The sequence below is a fragment of the Molossus molossus genome, unplaced genomic scaffold (assembly GCF_014108415.1).
Source record: "Molossus molossus isolate mMolMol1 unplaced genomic scaffold, mMolMol1.p scaffold_m16_p_15, whole genome shotgun sequence".
Classification (NCBI taxonomy): Eukaryota; Metazoa; Chordata; class Mammalia; order Chiroptera; family Molossidae; genus Molossus; species Molossus molossus.
Genome location: NW_023425350.1, coordinates 80,181,829 through 80,200,061, shown reverse-complemented (window position 1 = coordinate 80,200,061; position 18,233 = coordinate 80,181,829).

Here is an 18,233-nt window from a genome sequence, read left to right as displayed (position 1 = left end):
GCCACTTGGGAGGTGATCAAGCTCCCCTTCTGCCTTAGAAGTGAGCCTGAACCCGGTCCGGGGTCCTGGGGGACACTTACTGATCCGATGTCCTAGCAGGCTTTTCTATCCTTCCTGGAGTCCATTTGAGCGTAACAGTGGCCTGGTGAGGGTTGGGGTCCAATGAATTCACTGGTGGTGCACCTTCCTTTCCATCTCGGGGACCCCAAATTATAGCTCCTTCCCATTGGCTTCTGACAATGGTGGCTCAAGGGGCCAGCACGGCTGTCGGCTTCCCAGCCAACACACCAAAATGTGGCAGGAATTCAGTTGGGAAGAGACAGACTGCCTGCACTTGGAGGACTAGAAAAGGACTGTTTAATGTGCATCAGTGCTGGCCCACTGGAGTCACCTCCAAAGGCTGAGCCTGGGCCTGGGTCCCAGAGCCTTTTATGCATGACAAGCCTCCTGGTACCTGGGGCCTTCTAGTTCTGCTGTAGTTTTGGCGGTTGGCGGATGTAAGGGGATTGCAAAAGCCAGAGGCGAAGTCTCTGCACTGCCTGAGGGGCTGCACCTGGCTTGCCTTCTTACTAGGACACGACTACCTGCCATAAACCGCTTTTATTTTATTTTTTAAATCCTCACTCGAGGATATACTTTTTTTCTAATTATCTTCAGCTAGAGTGGGAGGGGGGAGAGAAAGAGAGAGAAACATCAGTGTGAGAGATTCTTTGGTCTGCAGGTTGATGCTCTAACTGCTGAGCCAAACCAGCCAAGGCCATAAACTGCTTTTAGTTAAAAAGTTTAAATTTCAAACCATCCTGCGTGGTTACCTTAGGTCTTTGAGTTTGCAAGGTTGTCACACAGGCCTCCCCTGAGCTTGTCAGGTTAGCATATGACCTCTTTTTATTCACAACCCCCTTTTGGTCATAAATCAATCCAAAGGATGCATCGATGACCAATGTTTTGGTTAGATAATGGGTCCCACGGTGCTAGGAAGGCTCATTCCTAGGCAGTCTCAATGTCACTGTTTGTCTTGCTGAACAGGGTGGACCACTGGGGGTGGGGCAAGACCATAACCTTAGATGGCATTCAAGGTTGAATTATTAACATTCAGAATAAAAGGCAGGTGAATGGGAAGCAGGCAGATCCTACATGTCCTTGGTAAAAATAGTCTGGATCATTTCTAACCTTTGAGCCACCGTGATCGGAGTCTTTTTGCTGCCTATCTTAAGTTTTGTTTTTCTGCATCTAGTATAGTATTTACATGGCAGGAACACACGCAATAGTATTAAAGCAGCAACACTAAGCAGGAACAGAAAATGTCCAATTCTAGGTCAGGAAAGATATGAGGGGAACAAGCAACCAAACAACCCAAACAACCCAAACAACCAAAAACCCTTTACCTGTATTACCATAATTTTGTATTGAGCTAATTATTTGTTTTCCTTCTTTGTCCACTGTCACTTGTACCTTATGCACGTCTGGCCGGATGAATTAAGACTCTACTATTTCATTATCCAGGAGCTCTAATTTTTCTTCTGGCCAGTTCGTTTCCATAGAAATGACTTTATGGGTAAAGGTTAAATTCCATTTCCCAGTACATTAGATTTTCAGTATCAATATTATCATAGGTTTTTTAAACCTCAGGCAAAGTTATTCTGCCTAAATTTAAAAAAAGTTTTTTTAATTGATTTTAAGGAAGAAAGGAGAGGGAGAGAGATAGAAACATCAATAAGAGAGAACATCAGTGGGCCGCCTCCTGCACGCCCCCCACTGGGGATTTGTCCACAACCTGGGCTGTGCCCTGACCGGGAATGGAACCAGCAACCTCTTAGTGCAGGAGTCGATGCTCAACCACTGAGCCACACTGGCTGGGCCCGCCTGCAATTTCAGTATTACACCATAATCCAGTAATAGTTAGTGTAAACTTGGTGCTATTACAATAAAAATTACTTAGTATAACAAGAATTTTCTAACCCTTCCCAACAAAAATGTCCCTTTCCCATATACCATGTATTGTTATTTGTTGGGGTGAACCCAATAGGCTAGGATTGGGTGAGTTCATTATTCATATAGATTGGGAGCATAACCATTCACCTTTTTGATTTGCACAATCAGATAGTGAGATGGATTTCCATTGTTTATATTTTTAAATATGACCCACTGACTTCTCATTGGAACTCTTCTAGTGTTATTGAGGGTGGTCCCTATGCCAGCCAATTGGACTACTGAGAATTTAAGCTTAGGATTTAATCAAGGTGCCTGAGCTTTTAAGATACAACATTGTAGATCGCATTTCTCACACAAAATTTTCCAAAATCCAGGGGAACCATATGAGTCCCCTGAGTGTCTGGCCCGGGCCTCTGCGCCCACTATAGTCGGCTCTTGTTTCATGGCTGCTCTAGCCTCCATGTCATTGGCGTGGGCAGCAGGCCCTGCTGAGCTAGGGTGCAGGCGCCTTCCCATTGCTGGGTGTGCCTGAGTGTTTCTAGTCGGTCGAGTCCATTCTATCCACTGAGCTAAGGCTTTGTTGTCTTTCCATGCTCCTTCCCACGTTCTTCTTCTTCCTGAAACAGCATTCCCTCTCTATGACCTGGTTTGGATAAAGAGTCTTTTTCTAATGAATGGTGGTCTTCATCAGCTGCAAGTTCAGCCTGCCCAGAATACCAAGGCCTGACCCTGCTCCTCCAAGTATTTTCCTTTTATTTCTTTTAGAGGGCCAGTGTTGTAGGAGCCACCAGGAATGTTGTTGCCATTGGGTAGCTATGTCTTGGGAGCAGTTGGGGTATACTGAATGAACCCCAAAATGTTGAGTTTCCCATGCCATAGTTAAATGGGTAAAGGTAACCCCAAAATGAGCTAGAGTCTGAGTGTTCCATAGGGCTTCCCACAAACATCCAGGACACAGGAGGGTGGAGGAGTTACAGACATATCTACCCACCAAGCACTCCCAATAATTTCTGAAATGGGGACCCTTTAATTTTCTTTCTGGTTTCATGAACATCCAGCCACAAGAGCATGGATGGCGAGTCTGAGGACAAAATAGATTATGACAGATAGGACAGGCTGCTACAAGCCTTTCCCATCACATCTAGGTGTTTTTCTTAGCTTTTCATCATCCATTTCTATAGCTACATAATGCTCACCCAGATTAGATCCATATGCAATTCCACCAGGGGAATTATCAGGGAAGTGTTCTTGGAGGTATTTGCCCAAGATGGGTCCTTTATAATAGATATATTCAGAAAAAAAATATACCAAATCCCATGGTGATAGTAGGAGAAGACTAATGTGTGGCCAACAAACCATTAACTTTCTTATCATAGCTAATAATCAGAGTATTTTTGCCTAGTAAGTGGGAAAGATTAGCAGATAGCCAACTTACATTTTTCATATCTAATAAATGAGGGGGTCTGGAGAGACAGATATTGTTTCCACTAGGAAACCATAAGCAGGATATAACAATATACAAATTATCTTATGTACAATCCCATCAACAACAATTAGGTGGTATAAGAACAAGGTTTGAAAAGCATCAGCTTGTGAGGCCTTGTTGGCGTCTGGGGACAGCTGTCTGGCCCTGCTGTCAGCAGCTTCTTGTCCCTGAAAAGTCGCTGCTGTAGATGGAGACCAGCGTCAGAGACGGGAGTAGATGTCAACAATAATATAAAACATCTTCTTTTAGCAAAGTTGGTTCTTATGCCCCTTCATCTAGATGCATAGGGCAGCCAGTGACTATTTCATAAGGAGAAAGTTTATGTTTACCAAAAGGAGAGATCTCAGGTTGAGGAGAACTGTGGAGAGAGCTTTTGTCTAGGGGAGATTAAAGGCTTCCTAAATTTTGGCTACTTGAATTTGGATCGTACCACTGGTATGTTCCACCAGCCCCGAAGACTGGGGGTGACAGGCACAATGAAAATGCTGTAGTATAGGCCAAATGTTACAGATGGATTTTATTTGTTATTTGTCCAGTGAAATGAGTCCCTCATTCACTATGTAACTCAGAGGGAATTCCCCAGTAGGGAATTATTTTTTCTAATAACAATTTACCAACCATTAAGGTTGTTGCTCTTCTACCAGGGAATGCACTGAGAAAACATACAAATCATAACTAATATATATTTGTATCCCTAAATTGGTGGCATTTAGATAAAATCCAATTGCCATACCTTAAATGGACCTAAAGGAAGTGGGACGTGTCCTTGGGATCTATGGAGTGGTTTTCCTGGGTTATATTTTGGACAGATAGAACATCGACTATATACCTTAGGAGCTACAGTAGGAGAAGGTTTCCAGTAATGTTGTTTACTCCATTAAACCATTTTTTTCTGGACCCCAATGTATTAGCTCATGTACATGTTGAAGTATAAGGAACTGGGTCCTATAGGTAAAATAGGTTTCTTTTCCAAGCCGTATTTGTCTGTCTGGGTCAGTTTCCCCCTTTTGATGCCATATTCTCTTTTTTTCCTCAGCAGTTGTCTGTTGAAACTGAAAAAGACAATATTTTATTGACTTAATAAGAAGCAAAGAACATTCCTGGGTCTGGACAACCTGACCACCAATGCTGCCTGCTTCACTGCGGCGTCAGCGGAATGATCACCTTTTGCTTCCACGGTGGCAGCTTAAGAAAGCCCTGGGCGCCCTGGGCGCCCGGCCGCTTTGGCTCAGCCGCTGGAGCGTTGGCCTGCAGACCAGAGACCTGGGTTTGTTCCTGCTAAACTGCAGTTTGTCCCCGGCCCAACTCACATCAATGTTTCTTTCTCTCTCTTCTTCCCTCTCTCCCTCCCGCTCTATCTGAAGATAAATGCAAAAATGTCCTCGGGTGAGGATAAAACAAAAATGTCCTGGGATTTTAATGATTGCCAATTGTTTTGGTTGCTGTATAGCATCTACAAATGCTGCAACCAGTTTTCCACTTTTTGTGGCGGCCCTGAAGAAGTGAAGAAGCCTGGCTGCTCCCGTGACATTCCAAAGTCATGAGCTCCACCAGATGCATAGTGACTATCAGTGTAAATATTGGCTGTTTGATCCTTGGCCAATCGACAAGCCCGGGTTAAAGCAATTAGTTCAGCTTGCTGGGCAGGCCTTATTTCCGGCAGATAAGAACTTTCAGTTATGTCACTATGGAAGTTATGGCATATCCAGCTCAGTAATGTCTCTGTTCATCTTTCAGATAAGATCCATCTGTGAACCAAATTAAGTCAGCATTCTCAGTAGGAGTTTCCTGTAAATCAGTCCAAGGAACAAGAAGGTGGTCAGTATTTGAAACACAATTGTGGGTGTCTTCTTCCTGGAAGGAGGGTAATAGAGTTGCAGAGTTAAGGTGATGACACTGGGTTACAGTAACATTGTGCAGAGAGCAGTACTTCGTAAGAACCCAGTCGACTGACAAAGAAGTGTTGAGTGTGATGAGAGTTCAGCAAAGATTCAACAGAACGAAAAACATAAATGGTTCAAGGAGAGCCCATAACTATCTCTCCTATCTGTTTACATCCATGGCTGTAGCAGAGATGGCCCTCATACAGGGAGGGAGCCCTTTTGCTACTGAGTTTAGTTGTTGACTATAATATCCTATAGGTCTATGATGATCTCCAAGTTTCTGAGTTAGAACTCCTAAAGCATTTCCCTTACTTTCATGTGTGAGAAGGAAAAAGGGAAGTTTATAATTTATTTGTCCCAGAGCAGAAGCTTTAGATAATACTTCCTTTAGAGCTTGTTCCCCTCAGGGTCCCATCACTGGAGCAGGTTGATCTGACTTTAACAGGGCACAGAGAGGCGGGGCTACTAGTGAAAATTTGGAACCCAGTGTTGACAGTATCCAGTCAAGCCCAGGAATCCTCTAAGCTGCTTTGTTGTTCTTAGAAGGAAAGATAGGATTCCACTAAGTCTTTCACAGTTAATCAGTAGCCCATCTTTAGCTATGAGACGGCCAAGATATTGTACTTGAGGTAAGCACAATTGAAGCTTATCCTTTGAGACCTTATGTCCTTTAATAGCTAGCTGCTGTGTCCTTTTGGGAGTCTAATAGATAAACTGTGTCCTTTTGGGAGTCTAGTAATGTCCTAGAGCTTAAAAGAAATCATTCACATATTGGATTAGAGTGAAATCTCTAGGAAATTTAACATTCTTTAAATCAGCCTTTAATATCTGGGAGAAATGTGATTTTCTGTATATCTCTGGCGAATTATGGTTCAAGTAAACTGTCTATTTTCCCCAGGGGAAGGCAAAAAGATATTGGCTGTCTTATTCAAACGGAATGCTGATAAATGCACTACATAAATCTATTACTGAAAAATATTGGTGTAAGGTCAGCGGGCTCCACGGAGTCGCATGACTGGGGAAGTGGACGGCCAGAGGAGAGACTGAAGCCTAACTCGGAAGGCTCCGCCTTACCCGAATGCAGCTGAGGGACACTCCTGGGCACGTCCCACCTCCCTTCCCAGCCGATCAACATACACCACACCCGAATCTCCCCAGCAGCTGGCCAGTCACCTGACGCCACACCTGACCACCCACCCAGGCCCCTAACGTCCCTATAAATCTTCCCCGGGAAAGTGGCCGCCGACTTCTCTGGCCCCTGCCACGTGGACCGTGAACCTCACCCGGAAGCTTCAATAACATTTTCTTGCCTGCTTTTGTGACTCCATTTCTCTTTTTCCTCAGCAAGAAACCTTATAATTGGCAGTCCACTGGGATGGCTGGTAATAAAGTATGTGGACTTGGAAACACAGGATGTCTGGGACTAACTATCTTATGCATAGCTCTGAGATCCTGTACAAATCTCCATCCTTTTCCATTTGGTTTCCTTAATCAAGGATAGAATTAACGGGCTTGTACATGGAATTGTAAGTCTCTTTTTAAAGTAATCTTCTGTAATGGGCTTAATTACAGCTAATGCATTAGATCTTAAAGGATATTGGCAAATATTTGCTAAAGGCAAAGTATTATCAGTCATTATTTTAATGGGACTGGCTGATGTGATCTTGCCAATATCTGTACTGGAAAGGGCCTAAAGTTGCATTGGAAGGTCCTGCAACAAACATGCAGTTTCAAGGTTATTTTCCTCTCGTGAAAGTTCCATTAAAATCATTGTTTTCTCAATTGGTTCAGTAACTGTTTCATTCAGTTCTAAATACATTTCACCCTTTTGGGAAAAGGATATGTGGGCATCATGGGTTTCAAGAGAATCTCTCCCTATCAGGTGAATGGGGGCTGATTTGACTAATAAAAAATATGTGTTGCCTCACAACATTCTCGAGTGGAAAGGGGACATGTTCTGACTTTAAAATATTAATTGTTTGGTTAGACACCCCTACCATTTGTACAGAAGCTTTATTCTGAGGGAGAGGAAAATTCAGTTGGGTATGGTTAAGAATAGATACAGTGGCCCCGGTATCTAAAGGGGCCTTAATAACTCCTTCTTCCATGATGATTTCAATTTCTCCTGAAGCATTGGTAAGGGGAGGGGACAACCCCTCTCATAGCCCTAGGTGCAGCCTTATGCTGGCTTCTGTCTGTCTTCTTTGTCAGCTCCATTTCCATTTTCTACATCTTTCTTATGGTGACCTGGCTTTTCAGTAAAAACAGACTCTCTCTCTCCTTTTCGAAGAGACCTCTTGATAGAAGAAGTAAATCGCCATTTTAGAAAAAGCAAGTACCCAGGAGATAACCAGACCCTTTTGCTTCCCAGGAGATAACTAGACCTTTTGCCTCCTAGAGACAACCAGACCTTGTTGCTTCCTGTCTCTGTAAGCTGCTTACCGCTCTCACAGCTAAAGAATGTCTGCCTAGCCCGCTATAGAGCTAGGCGCGTTCTACAAGACGGGGCCCAGAATTTGGAGACTGCCACCTCTGGGTCTGCATGCATGAATAAAGGAACCTCTTCGCTTCCTCCAGTGTTCTGAGTCTTTTCTGTGACATTAGGTCCCCTGACCGGGAAACAACTCACACGAGCAGGCGATTGCCACCAGTGAGGTGGTCCTGCAGACACTCTGTGGAGGCCTGTCTGTGATGGAGGGTAGACGTGCCCTGGTCGTTTTGGGTCCCTGCTGTTCCAGGCTCTACAGCCAGCTGTCGGTGAGGTTCACGCCCCACCGGGCTGCTGGGGGGAACAAATGGGTCCAGCTTCAGGGACTGCACAGCTTCAGGACCGGTGAGTGCCCCGGGGACCAGGAGCCCGAGCACAGGCCCACCCTGGAGGTGGACGGAGGGGCTGATCACCTCTCGGGCCTTCCAGCTGCCGGGTAGGACAGCCCTAACGGGAGGGAATGTTTAAACTCGTTTGAATGTCTGTGCGAGAGTGTGAATGTCTGTGTGGCTCCACTGGTGCAAACCTACGAAGTCTGAGTGGGCCCAGCCTGCAGTACTGTGGTGACTTCATGTGGCTCAGGGCAGTATCAGATTCTGCAAACCTGATCCGAGTGAGGGGTTTGTACAGACCTGCCAAAGCTAAGAGGCACCTAAATCCCTGTGAGGGGAGCAGCCAGGCGGGCAAACCAAAACCCCCCAGCCCTTGTCTGTCTGCGCTGTTACGGGAGGAGAACCACGGGAGGAGGCCCATCAACAGTACTTGACTGCATGTTGCAGACTTTTCATTGGTTCTGGGGCCAGGATCCGAGCATGACCCTGAGCCAATTGGAAACCTGTTCAGCTGAATGGCCTAGTTTTGGGGGAGGCTGGCCCCCTGAGGGAACCCTCAATGTACAGACAGTACATCTGATAGTGACAGGGAGGCCAGGACACCCAGACCAGTACATCTGCATAGATAGACGGCAGGAACTAGCTCAGGACATGCCAACGTTTCTCCAGCGCTGTGCTGGGCAGAAGCTGATATTGGCAGAGGTAACTGAAACAAGAGAAAGACCTCACCTCGCCAAACTCAGGCAGTCCCTGCCCACGTCCTCGTGGCTCAATCTAAGGAAGCACGCCAACCCCCTATTCTCAAAGGCGACCCAGAGGAAGAACTGCCCATCCACTATCCCCCCCATATGAACCTGAGATGGTCCCCCAGGCCCCCAAAATTGAAACTCCACCACCATCTGTCTCGCCAGCACCAGCCCCAGGAGCACTCCTAGTCTCCCTGGTCTTGACAAGGTGCCAGCAACGGCAGCCACTCCAGACGCCTCTCAGGGACACCCAGGCCCTGCCACATATTGGGCCAGATGGTACTGAGCAGCCAGAACGAACCATTGTTTATGACCAACCATTCACCACCACCGACCTCTTAAACTGGAAGCATCACACTCCGTCCTACACATAGAAACCCCAGGCCCTGACTGACCTTATGGAGTCCATCATGCAGACGCACCGTCCCACCTGGTACGACTGCTGACAGCTACGTTGTTCTACACTGAGGAGCGAAGGCACATTCTCCAGAGAGCCCACCGATATCTGGAGACCACGGTGCCCATGGGCACTTTGGACCCAGTCCAATGGGCAAGAGCAGCAGCACCTGAGGCCCAATCTGACTGAGACCACCGCTCAGGAGGAAGGGCCGTGCTCCAGAGATACAGGGATGCCCTTCTCTGTGGAATCTGGGCAGGGGCCCGATGGCCCAAGCACATGTCAAAGGTAGCTAATGTGACTCAGCGGACTGATGAATGCCCTGGGGATTTTTATGAACGTCTGTGTGAGGCCTGTCGGATATACACCCCATTCTATCTCGAAGAGCCAGACAACCAGAGAATGGTCAACACGGCGCTCGTCTCCCGGTCAGCCTCGGACATTAGGAAGAAGCTTCAGAAACTCAAGGGCTTTGCCGCAACGAACATAAGCCAACTAACAGAGGTTGCCAACAAGGTGCACAGCACCAGAGAGGCGGCCGAGCGGGAGGCTCGGAAAAGGATGGAGAACAGGCAGCCCTCCCAGCAGCCGCGCTAGGAAGGCCCTGCCGCCCAGGGAAGGCGGCGGCCGGAAGGAAAGAACACGCCTGCACACTGGCGTGTGGAACCAGACCCACGTGCACACTGCAAGGACAGGGGCACTGGAAGGGAGTGTCCCAACCGAGAGAAGAAAAGGCCGCTAGGCAACTGGGACCTGAGACTCAGGTGCCCACCATCCTCAGGCCTAGACTCAGACTAGGGAAAACCAGGCTCACTACCCCTCGGCCCCTGAGCCCATGGTCCAGATGACAGTAGGGCCAAACCCTCCCCTCTTTGGTAGATACTGGGGCAGAACATTCAGTAGTAACAACCACGGTCGCACCTCCCTCAGGGTGCGAGATCTCTATCATTGGTGCCACCGGACAGCCCAGTGGCCCCAGACAGTTTTGTCAAGCCCGAACTGTAGAACTCGGGGCCACCAGGTGAAGCATGAATTCCTGTACACGTCAGAGTGCCTGGTTCCGTTCCTGGGACGCGACCTCCTTTCTAAGTTAGGAGCCCAGATCTCCTTTCGCCCATCGGGAGAGGCTCCCTGACAAGGTGGCACCCACACCTCACAGCAGTCTTAGTTCCCGGGGAAGAAGAATATCGACTCTATAAGGAAGCGGAGGAAGGCCAACGGGAGCCCACAGAGGGAGGGGGATTGACCTTCGAGAGAGACACCCAGAGGTCTGGGCGGAAGACAACCCACCAGGGTTGGCAGGGAACCATCTGCCTACAATTATAGAACTAAAGCCAGAAGCTGGACCAAAGCAGATCCACCAGTGCCCCACCCCCAGGAAGGCCCGGCTGGGCGTCACAGGGGTCATGCAGAGCATCTGAGGGAAGGTGTACTTGTCCCAGGCCAGTCCCCCTGGAACACTCCCCTGCTGCCAGTGGAGAAGCCAGATGGGAGTGGACACAGGCCGGTGCAGGACCTGCGAGCAGTGAGCGAGGCAACAATCACACTGCACCCCGTGATGCCGAACCCCCACACGCTCCTCAGCCAGCTCCGGCTGGAGGCGGCCAGTTCACCTGTTTGGACTTGAAGGACACCTTTTCCTGCCTCCGACTTGCGAGGGCGAGCCAGCCACTCTGCTTTCTAATGGGAAGACCCCCGACTGCGGCAAAGACCCAACTGACCTGGACCAGGTTTCCACAGGATTTAAGAATCCGCCCACTCTCTTCAGAGAGGCCCTGGCCAGAGACTTAACTGCTTACTGATACAGAAACAGACCTGGTGCTGCTACCATATGTAGATGATCTACTAGTCCCCCCCCACATTGGACCGGTGCTGGGAGGGCTCCTGCAGCTCCTTGAACTGTAACACAGGCAGGTACCGGGTCTCATGGAAGAAGCACAGGTATGCCAGGCCCAGGTCAAATACCTGGGACTCCTCACTTCCCAAGGGACACGGGTCCTGGGCCAGGAAAGGAAGCAGGTCATAATGGCTCCACCAACCCCAGCCACATGGAGGGAACTTTGAACGTTCCTAGGGGTGGCTGGGTTCTGCCCAATCTGGACACCGGGGTATGCAGTATCGGCCAAACCACTTTAGCAAGTGCTGAAAGGCCCAGACACAGCCCCCATCCTGTGGGAGCTGAACAGGAGAGAGCCTTCCAGGCCCTAAAAGATCATCTTGGGCATGTGCCGCCCCTGGGCTGCCAGACCCCAGTAGGCTTTTCAATCTCTACACACACGAAAAGGAGAAAATAGCATTAGGGGTTTTTGTTGTTTTTTTTCTCTTCCTCATCCGAAGACATTTTTTGATATTTTGTTCAGATAGAGTGGGAGGAAGAGAGAGAGAGGGAAACATCGACGTGAAAGGGACACATGGAGTGGCTGCCACCCACACGACCCAACCAGGGCCGGGGACAAACTGCAACTGAGCTACGTGCCCTTAGCGGGAACCGAACCCGGGTCTCTCCGGACCGCAGGCCGCTCTAACCACTGAGCCAAACCGGCCAGGGCTAATTTTTTTTTTTTTTTAAGCATTAGGGGTCTTTACACAGCCAATGGGACCATGGCAAAGGCTGGTTGCATACCTGTCTGAGCAACTGGACAGTGTGGCAGCAGGCTGGCCGCCCTGCCTCAGGGCCAGAGCTGCAGGGGTCGCTCTCCTACAGGAGGCAGACAAACTAACACTTGGGTGAGAGATCAGCACATTTGTTCCCCGCGGTATCTAGCCTCCTGGCTGGACAGGGACACAAATGGCTCTCCAGCCTGAGGCTGACACAGTACCAGGGACTTCTCCATGAGAATCCCGAGTGAAAGTCAGCACTGTCTGGTGAGTAAACCCAGCTACGTCCCTCCCTGCTGAGCTGGGAGAACCAGACCTCAACTGCCCCGAGACGGCTGCAGAGGTGCCTGCCAGCCGACCAGACCTGCGGGACCAGCCTCTGGACCAGCCAGACTTACCGCTCTGCACCGATGGGAGCAGCTACATGACGGGAAACGGATAGCAGGGTACGCTGTTGTGGACAATGAGAATAATCGAAGCAAAGCCCCTGCCGGCTGGCTGGTTTGACCAAAGGGCAGAACTCTGGGCATTAATTAGGGCACTTGAAATAGCAGAAGAGAAAAGGGTCAATATTTACACAGACTCTTGGTACACCTTCGCCACCATACACATCCATGGGCCAGTCTACCGAGAGAGGACTCAACAGCCGAGGGGGAAGAAATGGAAAACAAGGCAGGAATACCTGGACTGCTAGAAGGGTCTGGGCCCACGGGAGTGGCAGGAATGCACTGCAGCGGCCACCAGGGGAAGAGACAGAAGTAGCCCAGGGAACAGAAGGGCAGATCAGGCAGCGGAGACAGCAGCTACAGAAAGGGGGGCCCCGACAAATACCCCAGCCATAGAAGGTGCCCTGTTAGAACTGAACCTCAGCCAGACACCCGGAGGAACAGAAATGGGCCCCACGAGAGAACTGCCTTCGAACACCCACCGGCACATGGAAACTGCCGGACCAACGGCTCTGCATCCCCAAGGCCAGGCCGCAGTCTGGCCAGGCAATGCCAGGCCCTCCACACCCAGGGAAGACCTCTCTAGAGGCCTCACTCGGGAGTACTACTTGCCCAACATGTCTGGACTGTGCAGCGGCAGCGGCTCAGTGCCCGGCCTGTGCCAGGAACAATGCAGCAGGTCACCCGAAAAGGCTTCCCGGACTACAACACAGGGGGCAACAGCCTCTTGAGGACCTACACATTGATTGCACTGAGATCAGGCCAAGCCAGGAATACACATACTTACTCATATTTGTCTGTATTTCTCTGGATGGGTAGAAGCATGCCCCACCAGGACAGAGAAAAGCAGAGAGGTAGTCAAGACCCTCCTCAGGGAAATTACCCCCGCTTTGGGTTGCCTATGGCCATTGGCAGTGACAACAGGCCAGCATTTGTTGCAAAAGTGCTCCAGGAACTAGCAGCACAATTAAAAATTACTTGGAAGCTACACACTGCCCATCACCCTCAGAGCTCAGGAAAGGCAGAACACATGAGCCGGACTCTGAAAGAAACCCTTGCAAAGTTCCATCAGGAGACCGACCTGCCCTGGCCAGACCCGGTGCCCTTAGCATTATTCAGGGTACAAAATGCCCCTAATGCCACAAGGTATCCGTCATTTGAGTTAGTGTACAGAGGTCACCAGCCATACTACCCCTCCCTAGAGAGCTACAGATTACAGGGAAGCAGGGCAGACTGAGTCCCTCCAGGAGCTCGGGGAGACACTTAGCCAGATACATCAGACTGGATTAGGCCAAGGACCCCTACCATGAGGGAGCCAGCCCACTCACATAAACCAGGGGACTATGTATGGATTAAAGCCTGGAAAAAGGAACCCCTCCAACCCACATGGACCGGGCCCCACCTCGTCATACTAACAACCCCACCGCACTTAAGGTTGCAGGAATCACCCCCCTGGATTCATCACAGCTGAGCCAAGAGAACAATGAACCCAATGGATTCCAGGAGGATGGACGAGGACCCAGAGGACCAGCCACCATGGTTGCTGACCCTGAAGCTGAAAAGGAAACCAGGCATTGACGGAGGCTCAGAGGAATGGACAAGTGCCCAGGATGGTACCTGACTGCAGTGGGAAGTTTAGCTGTAATCTTAGGAACTGGACTGATGACTGTGGCCCCAACAGAATGGAACACCTGGGAGTGACTGGCTCTCAGGGAACATATCTTGGGCTTGTCTGTGCTTTTGGATACTTGGTATGCTCTGCTTAGCAGACCCTGCCCAATTCAAGCCCCTGTATGTAAATGTAGCAAGCCCGCAGAAAGGATACGACTTGCAGGAAGAGTAGCCAGCTATAGATTCCCTGCATTGCCCTTCATATGTGCCACTGCTGTGCCCACGGAATGTGTACAATACTGTCTCCCAGGTAGTGACCAGGCTGGGCCCCCCACATGTGTCTGGGACAATAACTTACACATGATGGGGAAATTGGGAGGGATCATTGGATACCAGAGTCAGAAGTGTCAGGCATACGGGCCCCCAGGTAGACAGGTGTGTTAGAGTACCTACTGCCAATTAAGTGATTTAACCCAGGAAGAATTTGAGACGGTCCAGAGAGAAGCTGTTAGAGAAATTGCTGGACGGCTGAGGAAACAAGAAGAAAAGATAATATATAAGGGTGCCAACCTTACCACTTTCTGGGAGGCACGACAGAAAATCAGCCCCACAGCACAGGTTCAGGAACTAGTAGAACCATGTACTCAGCGTACCAGAGTACTAGCAACTCCACTCGGGAATGTTGGGTTTGCCTACCGTCCAGGAGAAAGGACTCTTAGGAATACCTGTTCCACGTACCTGGAGTCATACTGGGGCACCTCCTGGTCCCAGTCAGGCCCTAGCCCAAGGGCCCATTACAACCAATGTATTCCTAGACACTAGAGGATCCAATGTAACCTGCCTGGAGCTGGAAAAGGTCTCCCCAGAAGGAAACCCAGGAGGGTCTCTTAACCCTGAGCTTTGTGCCAGTAGCCTCAGTATCCCCAATAACAGCAGTTTATGTACTGAGCCAGCACTGTTCCTCCTGTGTGGACGAAAAGCCCTAGGTTCCTCCCTGCCAACTGGACTTGGAGATGTCTAGAGGTCGTCCTTACCCCTAGCCTCAGCATCCGAATCCCCCAGGAAATATCAAACCTACTCCTACTCAGACTGAGCCAAAAGGGACCTACCTGAATCAAAAGGGGGGCAGGCATAGCAGTTGCAGCCGGAATTGGCATTGCAGCCAGGATAGGGACAGGAGTAGGGGGCCTAGGGTTCTCTGCCTCTACCTACTATAAGTTGTCTGCCCAACTGAATGCAGACATGACTACAGTAGCAGACTCCTTGACCACCATCCAAACACAGATCAATTCACTAGCAGAAGTAACCTTACAGAACCGCCCAGCTCTAGACTTGCTAACAGCAGAAAAAGGAGGAACTTGCATGTTACTAGGGGAAGAATGCTGCTACTTTGTAAACCAGTCTGGAATCATAACACAAAAGGTCAAAGAACTCAGGAAAAACATAAAACACAGCACCAAAGAATTAGAAAATTGACTCACAGGGCTGGCTCCGATGGCTACTTCCACTAATTGGACCATTAGCCTTCATTCTCCTAGGAGTGAGCCTCAGACCATGCATATAATGGACAATAGACCAAACTTTACAGTCCACTGTAACCAGGGGGGGCACGGCCAAAATATTGGCCCTCCAACAGTATCAGTACAGATATCAACTCCTACGAAGGTCTGAAGACCCAGATTATAGAGATCTGTATCATGATGCAATAGGCAGCAATAGCAGCTAATAGCATCAAAAGGGGAGAATGATAGAAGAAGTAAACTGCCATTTTAGAAAAAGCAAGTACCCAGGAGATAACCAGACCCCTTTGCTTCCCAGGAGATAACCAGACCCTTTTGCCTCCTAGAGACAACCAGATCTTTTTGCCTCCTAGAGACAACCAGACCTTTTTGCGTCCTGCTTCTGTAAGCTGCTTACTGCTCTCACTCCTAAAGATTGTCGGCCCAGCCCGCTATAAAGCTAGGCGTGCCCTGCAACTCAGGGCCCAGAATTTGGAGACTGCCTCCTCTGGGTCCGCATCTGTGAATAAAGGAACCTCTTGGCTTCCTCCAGTGTTCTGTCTGAGTCTTTTCCATAACACTCTGAGTAGATTTGACTTAATTGTTTAATTGTTGAAGCTGTAAGTTCATAATTTGGGCAGCTTTATCTTTTTCTCTTTTTTGCCTGGTTTTAGATAGTTGATCAGCCAGAATAGCTATGGGTAGTGTGCCAGTTTAATTTTGGTTGTTTGATCAAAGTTACAAGCTCTTCATCTAGTCCTTCCAAAAATGCTGAGTGTAGTAAGGGATCATTTTGATGATGTTTAAAACTGTCTGGAGACAGGTGTGAAAGACAGACAATAGGGCAATAAAACAAAAGAACATACAGCTAAAGTACTGTGAAACCTTGTAGTTAAAAGTTTCCCACTTGGTAGACCTTGCCTTGGACCCTAAGAGGATTACACGAACTAGGTAGGAGGTGTTAACTTTAACTTCCATATTACTACCCCAGCTTCTTATTGTTTAACCTCGCCCCAAGCCCCTTATTCCAGGAAACCAAAGCTTATCACTCCAGCCAGGCGGAGCAGTATCCTGAAACCCCCACCCAAACCGAAACACCGCTCGATGAGAAGAACAACTCTCGGAAAAACCCCAGCCTTGACCAATCAAGGACGACCATGACTCCTCAGTGCGGCAACCACCCACCCCAGCCCTAAGTTTAAAACCCTTAGTCTGTACGAACCAGCTGCTGCGCTCACTTGGAGGCAGCCCGGCAGGTATTTCCCTCAGTAAACCTGCACTTTCTGGTTACTCAGCACCATCTCGTTCTTATATAATGGTGCCGAAACCCGGGACTGGAGCTTGGTAGCCTGGACGATTCCCAGCACAGACCACCCTTACAACCTGGGAAGCAGTGGGCTGCGGCAGCTCATCAAGGCTAACTTCCAGATTCTGGGTGGACTGTGGTTTGTGTTGATTGGCCCCTTCCGACCCGTCCTGGACTCCCTCCTACCTGCCAAACCAGGAGGTAGGGAATTTCTTCCTCCCCTCTCCAGTGGACCTTCCAAATTTTAGGCCCCCACACTCTCTCTCTCTCGCTCTTTCTCTCCTTCTCTATTCTTCCTTATTTTTTCACCTACACATGGTTTTGATTTTGACTCATCCCTATCTATTCATCTCGCTCTCACCTCAAAATCTAGGTACCTAGTTGGGTCTCTTGCTACTCAGACATTCAAGTCGAGGTGATGACTCCTTCTTGATCTGTCCTTCCTACAGGTTTGTCCTCCCAAGGCCTCTATTGGAGATGGGGACACCCTCTCCTGTCATTGCCTGTCTACGAAATGAAGTGGTCTCAATCAAAACCACCTCACTCAAGCCCCCTTGGCTGTCTGCTGAAAAATCTAAACAACCTCAACCTCTCTGTTTCGAGGCCCTGCAAACTCATATTCCTCTGCAATACAGCCTGGCCCCAATATAAACTCGACAATAACTCTCAATGGCCAGAAAATAGCACTTTTGACTTCAATATTCTAAGAGACTTAGATAATTCTGCCACCGGACAGGCAAGGCCTCAGAAATTCCTTACGTGCAGGCTTTCTTCTCTCTCCGCTCTCACCCTTCCCTTTGCTCCACCTGCTCCACATACCAAGTCCTTCTAGCCCGATCCCCAAGCCCTCTGCCTTTGACTAATTCTTTTGACCCTCAAGACTACTCAGCCCCCCACTCCTCCTTCTCCTCCTCCTCCTCCTCCTCCTGACCCAGATACACCTGCTTCTTCCACCACATCAACTGCTCTGCCTCCGCCTTATCCAAATATCTCTTCTCTTCCACCAGACGAGCCTTCCCCCACATCCCTCCCCTTTCTCTGTCCACGTAAGCCCCCCATCCCAGCCTATATCTACTCTGTGAGGTTGCGGGAGCTGAGGGGATAGTCCGCGTAGCCATCCCCTTCTCCCTCTCTGACTTCTCCCAAATTGAAGGCTGCCTTGGCTCCTTCTCCTCTGATCCTGACACCTACATCAAGGAGTTCCGATGCGTCACTCAATTGTATGATCTCACCTGGCAAGGAGCCTTTCAGGAATTTGAGCCCTTTGAAACTTTTCTTCTTTTCTTCTTCTCTTTCTACTCACCTAGAGGATGTCTTTCCTTCTCTCTCTTACCCTACTCACACCACTTTCTTCCTCAGGCTCCAAACCTGGACCACACATTTGGTGATTCTTTCTCAATGTCTCCTCTACCTGGCCTTCCTCCCAAATAATTGCTTCCACAGACTGCCCCTTAACAGGTTGTTCCATGTCTCTTAAACTCATCGCAAACCAATCCCACCTTCAAAGCT